General features: G+C 38.2%; 1 protein-coding gene across 2 annotated transcripts in view; it reads right to left on the reverse strand.

The window, feature by feature from the left end:
* LOC137596590 (CD166 antigen homolog A-like) overlaps nt 1-16103 on the reverse strand; it is a 39660-nt gene that overhangs the window by 14961 nt on the left and 8596 nt on the right. The window lies entirely within an intron of this gene.

Below are 16103 nucleotides of genomic sequence, written 5' to 3' on the forward strand. Positions count from 1 at the left end.
TGTTTTTGCCTCCTTTTCATATTGAGCAGAATGAGTTCGCACTCAGACATCCGTCAATCATTTTTTAAACCGACAGCTCTGGAACATTGAGTCTGAGGCATAACTAAGAGGTAGAAACCTGCAGTGAAGAAACTCTAGCAGGATGATGACAAAGAACAGACAATGTACATTTATGATTTATACAGGTTGTGTCCCATTTTGCTTTCCCCTCTTTATGCTGTTGTTTAAAGGTTAGGGTTAGTGTAAAGTTTCTGCATGTGTATTTTCTGAAAAGTCTGCCCTGCACTTTTGTCACTAATCAGACTTTAAAAAAGTAGTCTGATAGTCTGAGCCTATCCTAGTCGAGTGGCTGAAAGTAGAGGGAACCAGCTAGCTCTATCAACTCACAAAATCCTGTCATAATTTGTTAAATCTACTCAAAACTGAGGGTTAAGAAAGGTTTTCAGCAGCCAAAGCTAGGATAACTCCTTTAAAAGTTTGGGTTTGGGTTATATTAACCGAAGTTAATGATGTCTTTGTGGTAACTATATAATACACAGGTGTGTAGTTTCAAATATTTCATACAATTATAAGCAAAAAAACAAAATAAAAATGAACACACACATACTTCCCATATTGTCATAATTTTCTTTGGAACTATTCCAAAACATAAATGAAGTGCCTATTTCTGCCATTGCAGTGACTTTATTTGAAATCAAATAGCATTTCAGTTGATTTCCTGACTTCCCGATATCATGTAAAATTGTTAAATTGTTCTCTGAATAAAAAAACAACCCCTAAACAAACACAGAAGAAAACAAAGGGATTTGTAAACAATATCTGTGATGATGACTGTGATCAGCTCCTACAGCCGCTGATGTGAGAACCAATGCACCGATTAAAGCGATTTGAAAAGCTGAAAAGCCTCAATCGTTCACCAAACAGATTCAATCCCTACATTTAAATAAACCTCGATGACATTTAACAGTGACAGCCAGCAACAAAACAAACCCATCTCATCTGCTGAGAATATTGCCAGGAACTGGAAAAGCTTGTGTCATCTCTGGCAAAATCAGAATTACTTGTATTTCCAGCACTGACTCCTGTTATTATTATTATTATCCTTGGTTTGTCACATCTAAAAACCTGTTATTGTTAGATTATAACGTGAAATGAAAGCTTGTTTAGAAAGGTCATGCACTGATCAGTCTCATCCACCTTTTGCTTTACGCATATGTGTCTGCACATCTCCTGCATCCCTGTATTCATGCATATTCCTTTTATTGAAAATGTCTTTAATTTATACTTTGTTCTAATGTGTGCATTAATTTCAATCTCACATACATCAAAAATTTGGCAGCTAAATGCACTCCAGCTTAATTCACCTGCAACGGAATGAATATAGATTGTTGGTGCAAACAGTGCACACTCGTGTAGTCGCCGCACACTTTTGTGTTTTGTCTTTCTGACACAGCTCTAATGAATCTGACTCTCATGGTTGAACGGACTTCAGCTCAACATGCACATTTCTGGTCCAAGCAGAAAAGATTGCACATGCTGGGCAGGGAAGTGAAATGAAAACTAGATTGAGAATCTATTAAGTGAAGGCAGTTAATGAGCTCGCTCTGCAAGACATCAGGACACGCTTTGCATATGTGTCAAATTTAAAGATTTCCTGCACCGTGTCATTTTTGGTGTTATTTAGGATGCCAAAAATAATCTGTCAGGTCAGTATCTAGATTATGCGCTGCAGCTAGGCATGTTGGTGCTAGGGTACACTGATGACCGAAGAAACATCCAAATTATATTCTGAATCTTGACGGCAACCAGGTCCACAAATGTTTTCCTCAAACATCTTGGGGGAGAGAGCTGCTCCTCCTGCTGAACATTACTATTGTGAAGTAACAAAAGTCAGTTACAACGCAATGTTGGAAAGGTTATCGCACATTCTGCATTATTCTCCTTAAATGTTAAATTCAATTGGAACTTTGAATATTCATATAAAGCTGAATTTTAAAAGGGTCTGTATTAAGAAAAAGGCTAGATCTCTTAGAGCTTAGTGTTAAACAATGAGAACTAATCGCACATGTTGAGTTTCAGAAGACAAAGCTCCTGCTGCTTCCTGAGATAAGATAATCCTTTCCAACCAAAGTACGTGAGCAAAGTGTCTTCACACTGAAAAAACACCTACACACTGCATACAGAGAATTATCACAACTATAGAATGAGTGGAAAATGGAAAGTGGTGTCAGGTAATTTAACCCTTTGACGCTTTGATTTGATATTGTATGTTTTGTCTAATGATGTTGCCGTAGTTTTGTTTCTTTTGACCTTAAAACTAAATTTATACAAAGAGCTTAAGTGGTATTACATCAAATAAGAGGTTTTAGAACACACTGACAAATCATCTCAGGCTGAAATGATTCCTCAAGTAATACATCCATTAGAAAAAAAAACCTTAAGGTAGGTAAATTATTGTCTTTATGGGTCCCTCTGTCTTTTTATAATTTGATTTTCATTTCATGTCTGGCTCCAAAACAAGAGCAACGTCAGACTGTGTTGTATTGATAGAACTTTCAGTGATTTAATGACAGAATGTTTAGTGTTGGAGAAACACGGGCCATCCATGTATCCACAGAGTGGACCGCGCACAAACTACCATTAATGATTCATTTGTGGTAGCATTTAATATGCATGGATTGTTTCGTAGTAGAGATTAATATTACTAAATTCAATTAAGACAATATGGTTAAGGCCATATATCAGTGTGGTGCTACCCAGAAGGCATTATGTTTCCCTAAATGTCCCAAGTTAGTATTTTCTTTCTGCTGCAGGAAACACCGATGATTACTGTTCTTTATTTTAACCACACGCCCTTTGAAAGACTAAAAAGACTGGCCTAACACACACACACACACACACACACACACACACACACACACACACACACACACACACACACACACACACACACACACACACACACACACACACACAAACATTTGTGTCTGTAATAGTTATGTGATTATTTTAAATAAAATATTTTACCTATTGATTACAGTAATCATAATAATTGAGGTAATAATCAATTATTAGAATAATAAATTACTGTAGCCCTACAACTGACCAAAAACAGGGTTGGTTAGAATACTTGTGTGTAAAAAATATTATCAACACTAATCATGATATAAAATGTTTGAAAATCCATTACTGGGGTTTCTGGCACTTCAAGAAGAGGCAAAACATCAAAGTGCTAAAATGAAAAATTGTTCTCATAAGCAATTTTTATGAAATGAGTTAAAGTCATTAAGTATAAAGCTGATGAAACAACGTTAAGAAAGCTTTTCAAGCCGTAAGACAAAGCTCTGGGTCTCCAGGATATCAGGGTTAAATACATGCTGAGTCTGTGTCGTTACCCAAAATATCTCTTGCAAGTCGGGCTCAATGTGAATTTCAGAGTTCTCATACTGGACATGAAAAAAAAAAATTGCAAATGATTTTCCAAAGGTAAATCAAATAACAGACAGGGAAGTGACAGGAGACAGGAGGCAGCACCACAGGAGATACTTTCATGCTCCTGATTAAGGCACTTCTATCCGGCAGAAGAGACAGGTGACAACAGCTCAGATATAAACTCACCAGGGAAATCAGCTACCTCCTCTCACTAGTCTCTCCATCCCTGTTTTTGCTACCTTACGCCCTCCTGTTTGTGTGCACACGAGTGTCTTTGCACGTCTTAGAGCTGCAACATCAACAAGAAAACAGAGGCCCAAACTTATTAAGTGCTGAAAATGAGAGTTGTGCAGTGAATAGAGATCCCAATGGCACATGTCCGCAAAGACTTGATGGCAAATAGCCTCACAACAGCCGTGTTTTCAGCATTGAGAAGAGCAGACAGAATCACTTCACCTAGATCAATAATACTTGAGGAAAGGATGGATTGTCGTAGTGAATGGGGCTTGTACCAGAAGACGGAAATCAAAGAAAACCCAACCTTTCGTGACACTCTAATTCTGCTCTTTTCTTTTCCTTAATAATATAAACAGGTGCTGGATTTTCATTAGCCATACTGTATTTCAGTAATAAGAAGACATCAGTGATTTAATAAGCCCAATCTCTCAATCTTTGCTGTTGTGCATCATGTGGAGAGAAAACAACTCAGTCTGTCACCACAATCCCCAAAGCGTCCTCGGAGCTGTTTGGTAATGTATGAGCTGTTTTGCCAGTGCTTTCACTATGCACACGCCCTTAGCTCATGCTTCACTAATGATGACAAGTGTACTGTATGACCGTGTTTGAATTCTGTTCCACTATCACTTCATGCTGAGAAAGTGTTCCAGACCAGCTAGCTCGGAGAGAGATAAAAAAAAAAAAGAAGAAGAAGAGGAAGAAGTCCCCATCTCCCTCTCTCAAGGGAAGAGGTGTAATCATGTCACTGATGGATAACTGACAGCGCACTTGCACCAATATTCCTGTCACACATCTCATCTTTTTGTTGCAGGCCGAACCATGGAGGCATCATTCCAAACGTCAACATTGTGTGCTGTATAATTATGCTTTTTCCAGCCCACTGTAATTGCCTGTCATTGTTTTATAGTATAAAACTAAGGGCATCAACTAGTTGGTTTTTTTTTTTTCTGTGGGGAACCTGTCTGCAAAAAATACTAATGTCCAGGTGTATGACTCTCTATTTTGCAAAGTTACAATGAGGAGGCAAACAAATTGTCCTGTTGGTTTTGTTTGCTGTGTCGTAATGAAAGGCTGGCGGCTCTACATCTCTAGAACATCGCCCACTCTTACTTTTGGTGGCGTGTAAGTCTTTAGCTTTGCAAACAGTGTGGCTCCTGTTGATGGAATGGTGTTGTCCTCCTATTTATGGGATACATCACAAATAAGCATAGAAATAATTTGGCTGATCTTTGGCTGAATTTACTTCTAGTCCCACCAGTAGTTTGTTTATCTGTGCTATGAGATATTCAATTACTATACCCTATACTGGTATTCTGGTGATCACAATAATTTTTCAATAATAATCTTGCTTGATAAATGACTGCAATGGTTTATTGATAACAACATAGTTAAAGATTGAAGCTGAATACTGTTTCATCTATAGTGCCGATGTTGTCAAGCTGCATATATTAATCTGTTTTGCAGAAGTAAGCAGCAGATATGAGTTTGCTGCAGTCCTTACGGGTTGACAAAAGCAATATTACATGAAATGAACTGCATTGATGTCTACATTTGGGTCATTTCCAGAGACATTTGTTTCAGAGAAGGAAATCAATCCAAAAACCGTAGAGATGTCGCCCTGCATTTCTTTGACCTTTAGAAGGGCATAAAGGTCTTTCAAAGAGAACCAATCTGCTGAGGAGATCCATTTATGGACGGAATGACTTGGGACAACGGTTTCATTCTCTGACAACGTCCCCCCGCAGGCTTTATCTGCAATACCGCTGAACTTGGCCTGTCTAATCTTTTTTTTTTTCCTTCTTGGTTTTAATAAGTGATCCACTCTCAGTGGAGTCTTATCTGCAAGTTCCATGAGAAACATTGTCCAAGTTGAACAAATGTATTACTTTTTCAAAGAAAAGAGGGTCTGGCATTTTCTGACATTAATGAATGATGCTAAATTGATACACAGCCGTGCAATTAAAAATACTAGCATCGGAAAACTTGTTTCAAAAACAATAAAGCAGTTAACGTATCTTCTCACTTATAATTAGGTTGTCTGTGCAACACAGAATACCAAACTAGAACTATGGTGGTGATCTGATGCAGCATTAGTAAAATGTTTCTTGAATTGTTTAAGTAATAATAATGTGTGATTAAATCCTCTAAGAAGTTAGGTTTTCATTTTATACCGCGGGGGCCAAAGTATTTTGCTATCATTGCTTTCAGCTATAATAACATAATGGGGAACTACTACTCTGCGCCATGGTTTCCTGAGGTATCTCGATATATGATACCTTGCAAAAGTGAAGAAAATTGTGAAATAATTACAACCAAGGTCCAAAATGCTGGTTCAAATATTTTGAAAATTTATTCCATGTATTTTTTTCATTTAAAAGACAAAAAAAAAAAAAATTCACAGTGAAGAAGTTGGAATCACAGAGCTATTGGAGTTATTGTTTGAATATGATTTTTTTTTTCCAACTTGATACTATATATTTCCAAAAATCAGGACAGCCACAGAAAAATGATGAGTAAATAAAAGCCCCTCATGTTCACAGCTTGTGCTGAGCAGAGCCATGTTAGTCACCTCAGGCCAAAGCAAGCCTATGTTCTGCTAAGGAGGAGGATGGAAAGCAAATGGGGAATTATGCAGAGTACACACAGTGCTATTAGTCTGAGGCTGTCGTGGTTAATGGTTCTCCTCCTTCACCCAGCACCATTTTCAGGTCATTCTGTAACCAGACCAACAACAGGGTACATGCAGACGAATAGAATACTCAACTACAAAATTACATGATATTTGAGAAAAACATGTCCAAAAAAAAATCTGATGCCTATTCAACATGTTACAGAATAAAAGGCACAGATGAGTGGAACATCAATGTGCTGTTAATACGTCAGTAGACCAGAGAAATTAATAGCCTGACATTACACTCCCCTCTAGCTAGATATAAAATGCAGTCTCCAGCCATTTCTTTCAGAAGACAATGATGTTCATTTGCTGCTTCATGTGTGGTCAATAGACACCAACAGACAACAGCAGGTGGGAACTGAGCTAATGCATTGCCTACAGTCCCACCTGTCGGGTGCCCATTGTTACCATGTGCCTGGAACTGCTGGCTCCATTTTGCTTGGTTTCACATTTGTCCTGAGGAGAGTTCACTACCTGTGCAGACTTGCAACTAAAGGATCAGGTTGCTGCTTCCGCCTCACACCAGGGATTGAGACCAGAGGACAAAGAAAGAAAAGGGCTCAAGGAGGAGGAAAAGATTTAGTGTCTTTCAGTATTTAAAGCCACAGAATGAATGCTTAAGAAATGCCATGCTGCAGGAAAACCTTTCATATCAAAAGTAAACAATAAAGGGGAAAAAAATGAAACAATGAAACCCCCAAAACATATTTTTTTTAAAATTCACTTCCAAACTTCAACCAATAGAAACAATCTTCTGACCAAGCTAGCTCACATATGGCTTTTTCACATGACAGATTCCTGTATTTGGTGGATTTCAAATAGGTGGTGTCTAATTGTTTATAGAACATGTGTTACATCATTTCTTGTTTTTGTCTGCCTGTGTTAGTTCCTCCAATTCCCAGAGTATCAAAAAATCCCAAAGGAACAGGTGCAAACACTGCGTCAGCTGTGGGTTATTCGTGTAAATGGAAAAACATGCCCACTGGAAGAAGACAGCACTGCTCCGAAGCTCAAAACACAAGACTCGTGCTTGCATTACATTCGGGTCTATTAGCGACAGCATCACAGTAGCTTCTGATTTTGCCGTCGGCGTTGCTTCTCAGTCTGTTGTAGAGCTGTGATTAAGGGGGACTGGCATCTAAAATTGATATCTTGCTAGATTATTTTAGTTGGTAAGGTTGCCCATTATATTTCAATAAAAATGTCGTGGAAAAATCTCAAAATGTTATGTCTGCACTTGATGCACTGACTGAAGTAATAATAAGAAAGTACCGGGGTGAACAGCAAAATAGACCTTAGATTGTCATGTAAATAGCCAAACCCTTGTCCCATTAGAGCTTACATATGTTCAACAATACACAGAATATAAATTCAATCAGACTTTCTACTTCACTTGAGTGACATTCAAGCTTTGATGCTGGATAATACGATAACATAAGTATCTACACAATTATGACAGCACTTCAACGCTTTCAAGAATCTCTTGCATTTTTCTGTTTGATTATGGAGTGTTTGAATAGAGTTTTAAAGTGGAACAACTGTCAAATACTTTTAATAAATGATGTTTGAGTTTCTTTAAATTACCGTCATGCTCTGAAGATACTGACAGCACTATCAAAAATAGACAACTCAACTCTGATTCAGCTAAAATTGTGCTGCTGAGATTCAACACCGCTTCTACTGTCCACATTAACAACAGCCCTTGACCAAGATAATGAACTTCAATTTCCTCCCAGTGCTGCTCCATTTTGTGATTGCTTGTGTGAATGGGTGAGGATCAGTGTATTAGTGTGTGTGTGTGTGTGTGTGTGTGTGTGTGTGTGTGTGTGTGTGTGTGTGTGTGTGTGTGTGTGTGTGTGTGTGTGTGTGTGTGTGTGTGTGTGTGTGTGTGTGTGTGTGTGTGTGTGTGTGTGTGTGTGTGTGTGTGTGTAAATAATTGCACTAAAAGTACTTTGAATGGTCGGTCACTCTAGAAGAGTACTGTGTGAGTGCAGTCTTTTTCCCATTTAGGTCTAATAAATCCAACCTTGAGGCTGAAAAATGTGTCAACACTGACAGAAGAAAACACATTTTTAAATGGAACCTGTGGTAAAAAAAACAAAACAACAAAATTTAAAAAAAGCCTTGTATTTTGTATATGTCTTATTATTGGCAGAGTCATTTTGTCACATATTTCCCTGGGTGAGACAGATGGGAAAGGTAAAAGCATATTACAAGAAGGGTGATTATCGCTCTAAATGACTTGCCATAAGGTTTGCAAGAAATTGATCTTGTGGCATAACCATTAGTCTTTGAAATGTTCTTCTCTATTCAGTCGACCACATAAGCACCCGTAAAAACCCTCTATCAAAATGTCATAAACTGCGCCAGCAGATGAGCTCCATAGAAACAGGACTGCTCTTAAGACTGCATCCTGCTGAAGTGATCGGGTGGTAAGTGCACTTAGAAATATTGTTCATTATGTTGTGAATTATGTATTTGATGGACAAAGGCCATGGGAGAAGTGGTGATAAGATGCCTGTGGGTAGACTCACAGGCCAATCATAGGAGAGCTCATAGTCCTGACTCTGAACATTCACCAAGGACTTGCATTAGTAACATGCCATTAAAGGCGAGATTAGGCCATTAACACAGCACAGCCATACCACTTCCTACTTATCTATCAACCCTTCCTAATGCTATTTGGTGCTTAATATTTTGGCAGTGGCTTCATTTTTTCTGTTCCTGCTGATATAACACCTGTGTCTCAGAGTTATGAATGAAAAATATAGATTTTTCAAATTCCCTGCTCATGGGAGTGACTATTGAGGGCTAGGACCCTCCTTTGTAGGTGATACTTTCAAAAACTTCATCAATGCAGAGAAATGTCCTTCTTCCATTCAAAGCCATTTTCTAACATAGCCATGACCTGTGAACCAATCACTACTTTAGAATTCAAATTGGATTAGATTATTTCTAGCTATTAAAATGTAAAAACTGGGCATTGCCAAAAGAAATCCCTTAACTGCATCAATAGAGCTTATTTTAATTAGGATGAGGACATGTGCAAAGGATCAAAAACACCTATGTGGGTGTTCTGTAGAACAATTTTGTCATTAGAATCACCAATGAAAATTGACACAGTTTGTAAGAAAACAGTTGTAACCTTCAGCATGGCCATTACTAAGTAAATACTATAATTATTTATTAAAAACACTGAAGTTGGTGCTCAACTCTAAGGAAAAAAACCTGCCAGTCAAATATTTTCACTCAGTTACCTTATAGCAAAGAATAGACACCAATTAATTAGTAAGAAGAAGAAGAAGAAGATCAAGACGACGATCAAGATCAACTTCATTTTTTTAATTGTATTTCACTTTTTTATTGTATTTCACTTTTCAAAAAAAGTGAAATAAAAATGTATACATCTCATTCATATTATTTGTAGAGCACTGTGTGGCTAGAACCTCTAAAAAAAATCAGTCCCCTTAATTTAGATATCTAGTTATAAACCATTCAGTTAATCTTAGCTATATAAAAGTAATACAGAAGAGATCTTTCAAATGTCATTAGACTTGAGTACTGTCATTGAATATGTCCTTCTTCCCAATGCCTGGTAAAAAGCTTGCATCCACTGCCAACCACTCACCTTTTAAATAAAAGAGGATTAAAGGGACAACTCAAATCAGTGCCAAAGAAACACATTTTTCTTACTTGATGAGCTGTTCGCTCATCCACAGTGTTTAGGTATGTGTGGGAGATGTCCTTCCAGTTAATTTAATATAACATAATGTGATTTTCTCCAGGAAATTCTGAAGTCTGACCTGGATATCTTGTGAGTGGCAAGGAACTATTTTAAAATGGTTCATCATGTATTTGCTGAGATATGCCTTTCCACTGAGCTGTCCAGGAGACATAGCCCACTGCGCTAACTTACAAGGGAATGACACATGATGCATTTTAACCCTTGGAATGTGTGGATGAAAAGCAAACCCTACCCTGAAAACACCCCCTGCAGCTCTGATTCATGCTCATTGTGCGTATTCTGTGGATTTACAACTCGACTTACATTTCAGATGGGTCTGTTTGGCAGATAACAGCTATCTGATCTCATGGTTGCCAAGTGTTTCTTCAGGGACCGGGGGTTTTGCGCTGCTGATAAATGCAGGTAGTATCTTTGAGTGTAGAACATGATGTGTGGAACCACTGTTTTCAGCCTATGTAATTAAAATCTTACACTTGTTTCCTCAAGCAATCAGAGGAAAGTATAATCGCCCAATTAAGACTTAAAAAGGCTCTCGCACTGACAACATAATAAATGTTTACAGCCTTATAAAATAAATGTAAGAGTTAAAGAGGTGCAGCAGATGGTGCGATAGTCCGCATGGAGCCTCTAACAGTGAGTAATGTTTCTCACTAATGAATATAGTGGCCTTTGAATTACTGAAGAGTTTGAACTGATACCCATAAATCAAAGCGCAATAAATGAATCCTCAGGTTGTTAAAACATTTTCTCCCACTTCATCAACATGAACTGTTAATAGGGTGTTTTGGAATATTCCTGACACACTCCAAACGACCTCCCTGACATCCAAGTGCTTATTGTTTCACTAGGTCTGTTCTAGAGGCATCACATCTGATAGGAACTGTTAGGGATTTTTTTTGTTTTTTTTGCATACAAGCAATAAACCTGGCATCTTTTCTTGCCTAAAGCAACAGAGCCAAGTACCACAGGGAAGGGATGACTTAAGGGTTTTAAACGTCTGCTCTCTGGATTATAGATTGAACATGATGTCCAATCAATTTGATCATTAGCCAAATGGGTCTTTGGTATTTATGTCATGCAGGCTGGAACAATGACTCAATTAACAAACAATCAATCGACAGGCAATTAAAATATAAATGGTCAACAATTTTGAAAATCAATTCACTGTTTGTCATTTATATATTGAGCAGTAATCTCAAACGTGGCATTTAATCCAACATCCGAGTGTGATCTCTTTTGTCTTGTCATCCAACCGTAACCTGCTTGCATTTTAATATCGTCTCCAGAAATGGACACATTTTCATTTATATATGTTTTCAGAAAATAATTAATAAGTTACCTGAATCAAGAACAATGAGGAGATTTTCCAATTACGTTGAGTAATCCTTTGGTCTATGGATTGTCAGAAAATGCTAAAAGAAATAGCCATTACAGTTTTTCCAGAGCTAAGATGATCTCTTCAAATATTTTGTATTTGTCCGTTCATTTAATTCTGATTTAAAATAGAAATGAGACCTTGAACTGGAGACTGGTCAGCTTCTCTTTAGACAGAAAACATATCTTCAGGGTTTTGCAACGTTGATTTGATTCAGAAAATAAACAAATGCTTTCTCATCACTTTTGGCTCTGGTTACATGCATGCCTAGCAGACTTTTTTTTTTTTAAATCTTGAAATATTAGTTTGCCTGGCAGAAAAAAAACAAAAGAAATGATTTATCTTCTTGTTCTTGTCGCCTGTCTGTCTGAAACACAAGTACGACTTTCCTTGTAAAGGAGCCACAACCCAACCGCTGCCACCATTTCCCCCTCTTAAGCATTTCTTTGAACATCTGCAGCTCATTGCTCCTGGGGGAACAGTTTTGTTTACTATTACACTATCTGTGTGGCAATATTATAGCTGTAGGTATTACCACGGGACACAAATAAAATCTCCCAGAACACAGTACGGTTGATGGTAATTTGAGACATTTTGTACGACAGACGTAGAAATAAATCTCCATTTAGCTGTGACCAGAGAGGTGGAGGCAGACAGAGATGAATCGGCCCACACGCCATCACCAGAATGCATCCACTTATTAACCTTTAAGTGCTTCATTAGGTTCGGCATGAGGACTAATATTTTCCCTACACAAAATTGTTGATGAATGGAAAAAGGTGCAATAGATTTATCATGGACTGAAATGAATGCCCAGCACCCACTTTGCTATATCAATAATGCATGCCCCGTTATGCCGTAAAAACCAAAATATTAACAGGCAGATATTTTCATTTGTTCAGCAGATGGCTTGCATTGCATTCAGCTGTAGTGATTGCCTCTGTGAGGCGGATACTTTCACATTAGTTGAGCTGAGAGTCATGTATGCCGTACTTCACTCGTATAATGACAAGCCTGACCTTCTAACCCTTCACTGTGAAACAGTGCAAGCAGCGCTCCCCATTCCAATAAGTCAAATGGGCTGGTTGGTATTAAGAGTGCATGACAGTTTCAAATTCAAGTGTCCTGTTTGAGGTTCTATGGGGGGAGGGGAGGTCGGGGGGTGGGGGCAAAGCCCCTGCTGGCTAAACAGAGTTGAGGGCTGTGGGAGGAATACATGGAATGCAGATAACACATACAAAGGATTATGTACCTGCTTGCACATCAGAGCTGTGTGGTTTCACATTTAATACCCACGGACCGATGTTTGCTTTGATGAAGCTCCGTGAAAGGTTGGAAACTAACATGCGCTGTCTTCCTATGGCTTTTGGACTTTTACATTTACTTGGCGGGATAACCGCTGACATGAAAAGTTTTGCTTGGCGTGAACTTCCATGGCGTCAGGTGTTTTATGCAGCTGATGAGTTGATGTATGCTATATAGGCTGAGATGTGTTTGCTCCTGCGAAATAAACTCCAAAAGACAATTTATCTCATTTTTTTCTCCACAGACTCATAACAGATGAAACTGTCACAACAAACCCAATCTTCCTTTTTCTGTTCGCTTCTTTTGTTTCAGTTAAATGAGACCACAGTTATGTCTGTGACATTTAACACATCACCGCTGTCATGGCTGCACAGGTCATTTAAGGCATAACAATTTCATTAGCAGCAGCTATCAATTTTTTTTTCTTTTTTCCATCATGACACAAGGAGAAGCCATACATCACGGTAAATGCTTTTAACTGTTCACTCAGCTCTTCCACATATTAAAAAAAAAAAAGGCCCACATTGTGCTTCTTGTCCCGTCTGGTGCATCCAGAGCGAGAGTAGGAGGAGCTGACAGATCTAACTGATAGTGCGAACACCTCACTTCAAACAAAACCTGTCAATACAAGAAAAACACAGCAGCACCGCCTCTACCCCTTGTTAGCAAGATAACAGGAACATATAAAAATATCCAGAGTGTGGCCTGAAGAACTCAGGAGTTAAGGTCTCCCTGGGAATGTTATACCAAGGCTAACCCCCTTCGAGCAAAGTGAGTCAACGCTGTTCACAAAGTCCTCTGGAACAATGAGCGGCTTCTGCTGTGGGTCAGACAAAAAGACAGGAGCTTGAGGCTAAGGGTCTCCTGAAAGACTAGGAAAGGAAGATTGAAACAGAACAAAACAAAAAAAACCAAAACGCTGAAGACTGGAAGACCCTTTGTTGTGATTTAAAAAGCCTGAATTTTATTGGTAAAAACTGCAAGTTATTCTGGAAAGGTTCTACTTTGCACAGTATTACTTTTCAGTGATTTCACTGGGACATTCTTCTTATGAATGAATGAATGAATGAATGAATGAATGAATGAATGAATGAATGAACGAATGAATGAAATTGTCCGATAGATTTAACACAACATCGACGGAATAAAAATCCTGTATTACGAATTCATTAATACATAATTCATATTTTTGGTAAATGTGGTTTGGTAAATATTTTTCCAAAAAAAAATAAGACATGAAAATTGCAAAAGTTCCTAAAATATCAAGAAGAAACTCTCCACTAAATGGCAGATTTTTTGGATTATAACATTGAACAGTGTTCAAGCTACAAATTGGAGAGTCGTTTGCAAAAGGGAAGCACTCACAGAATGAAGCATAAATCAAAATGTAACCATGGAAGTGAAAAAAAAAAAGTCCATCAACAACAACAAAAAGCACATCTTCAGTTTAAGTTTTTGTGTGTAGAAAGTTTCCTGAAAACATATTCAGTAGTATCATGAGATCTGCAATGGAAATGAAGCCAACCACCAAAACGAGCCAACTTGTAAGCACAAAAACAGAAAAAGTAAAAACAATGAAATGACCTACTGAATAGCAAAAAAACACAATTTCAGTATTTCATTGATGCGAGTACCAAGTATTAAAAAAAAATATTAATCTGTTCTTGAGTTATGCTCAGGAAACAATACACAACAGACAAATGGACAGAGGCCTTTCCTGTCTCTCTTCCTCCTCCTCACTTTTTCTGGTGAGGGATAATAAAAACATGGATTAAAGATTCCTTCCTCCATACATTACATGGAGGACACTTATTGCCAAATTGTGAATTTCAGTCTAGATGGTAGCGAATGAGGCAATATTTTAGTGTCAATATCATTCTATTTAAATTTTTCACTTATTGAAAGTGAAAGCTCATTTGGGGCGCACCGCAAAGTCGCTGCCCGTCATTCTGCCTCCTCCTATACTAATTGCATGATTAAAAACCCCTAGTGTGTTTGTTCAGAGGATGGTACACATTATATATCCATGTCTAACATATGTATGGTCCGATTGTAAAAATAATTTCCCCATGGGGGATAATAAAGTGAGTTTCTTTCTTTCTTTTCTTTCTGATTGAACTGCTTCAATAACAACTGACCTATTAATTTGGATAAACATACACCACTATCTTCCTTTTCATCATCACCCCATCATTGTTCCATTTAAATCAGTAAAAGTAAAAGTGACCCGATACTTACTGGGAAGCATAAAGTATCTCCCTTCCAGACAGCGTGAGGATATTCAAAGAGATAACTCTCATGATTGTTTGATAGTTGGGAGATAACGTGATGAATGATGTCACTGACATATTTATTATACATATTTATTATATATTTCCTGCACCACTTAGACGGATTAACTTTGTGATGAGAACAGGAAGGTGTAAATAACGTGAAAGTGAATGTCCAGAAGGTCTAGACAAAGTTACATCTGGGTGTAGGTAAAAGAAAATGTCCGCGACGCCGTCCTATCAGGGATGAGATTCCCCAGACGTCACGTCTGGATCTCAGTAAGATCATCGCTGACGTCGGAATGCAAGAAGAGCTTATCACAGAGCTGTGAGCACCTCTGGATAACGTCATGAATGCAGACCTGACAGCGTTCTCTTTTCTGTTGTATCCATGACTTCTGCAGGAAATGCAAGGCAGCAGTTGTGTTCACTTCCATCATGCATGATGACGGAAGGAAATACATCATTGTTGGTCTTTTTTTTTTTTTTTTGACTGCTGCTAGAGTTACGGGGAGTGAAACTTTGGTGATGATATCAGTGCGAGAATTTGGCTAAGTATTTGCAGTGAACACACCATCACTCTGTAGGTGCTTTTAGTTGGATTGACGACTGAATGGTTAACATCAACACTACTTAACACACTTCTAGTATTTTCTACACCATATCCACCATCCTCTTTCCCCAAAATAGTGCTATCTGAAACTGATATGTTGTGTGAGGTTAGATAGGCAGAATGAAAAGCAGACAACTTCCCTGAGTGCATCCCTGATACTACTGGACGGATGGAGGCTGGCGACTTAAGTGATCTCTTGATGATTCCTCCGGTGTCATCATGAGGTCAAAACTAACTTATCTATTTCTTTTCTTTGGATACTTTATTTATCGCACAGAGGAAAATTCTTTCCCTCATTGGCCCCTCCCTAGGAAGCAGTAGTTAGCTGTTAAGGTGCACAGGGAGCAAACTGAGGTTCAGTATTTTGATGCCAACGTGTTGACCTCCAGGAGCTTCCCTTTAGGATGGCTGCTTTACCTCTAGAGCCAAAGCTGTCCTTCTGAGCACCATGT

Source organism: Antennarius striatus, chromosome 6, assembly GCF_040054535.1.
Source record: "Antennarius striatus isolate MH-2024 chromosome 6, ASM4005453v1, whole genome shotgun sequence".
Classification (NCBI taxonomy): domain Eukaryota; kingdom Metazoa; phylum Chordata; class Actinopteri; order Lophiiformes; family Antennariidae; genus Antennarius; species Antennarius striatus.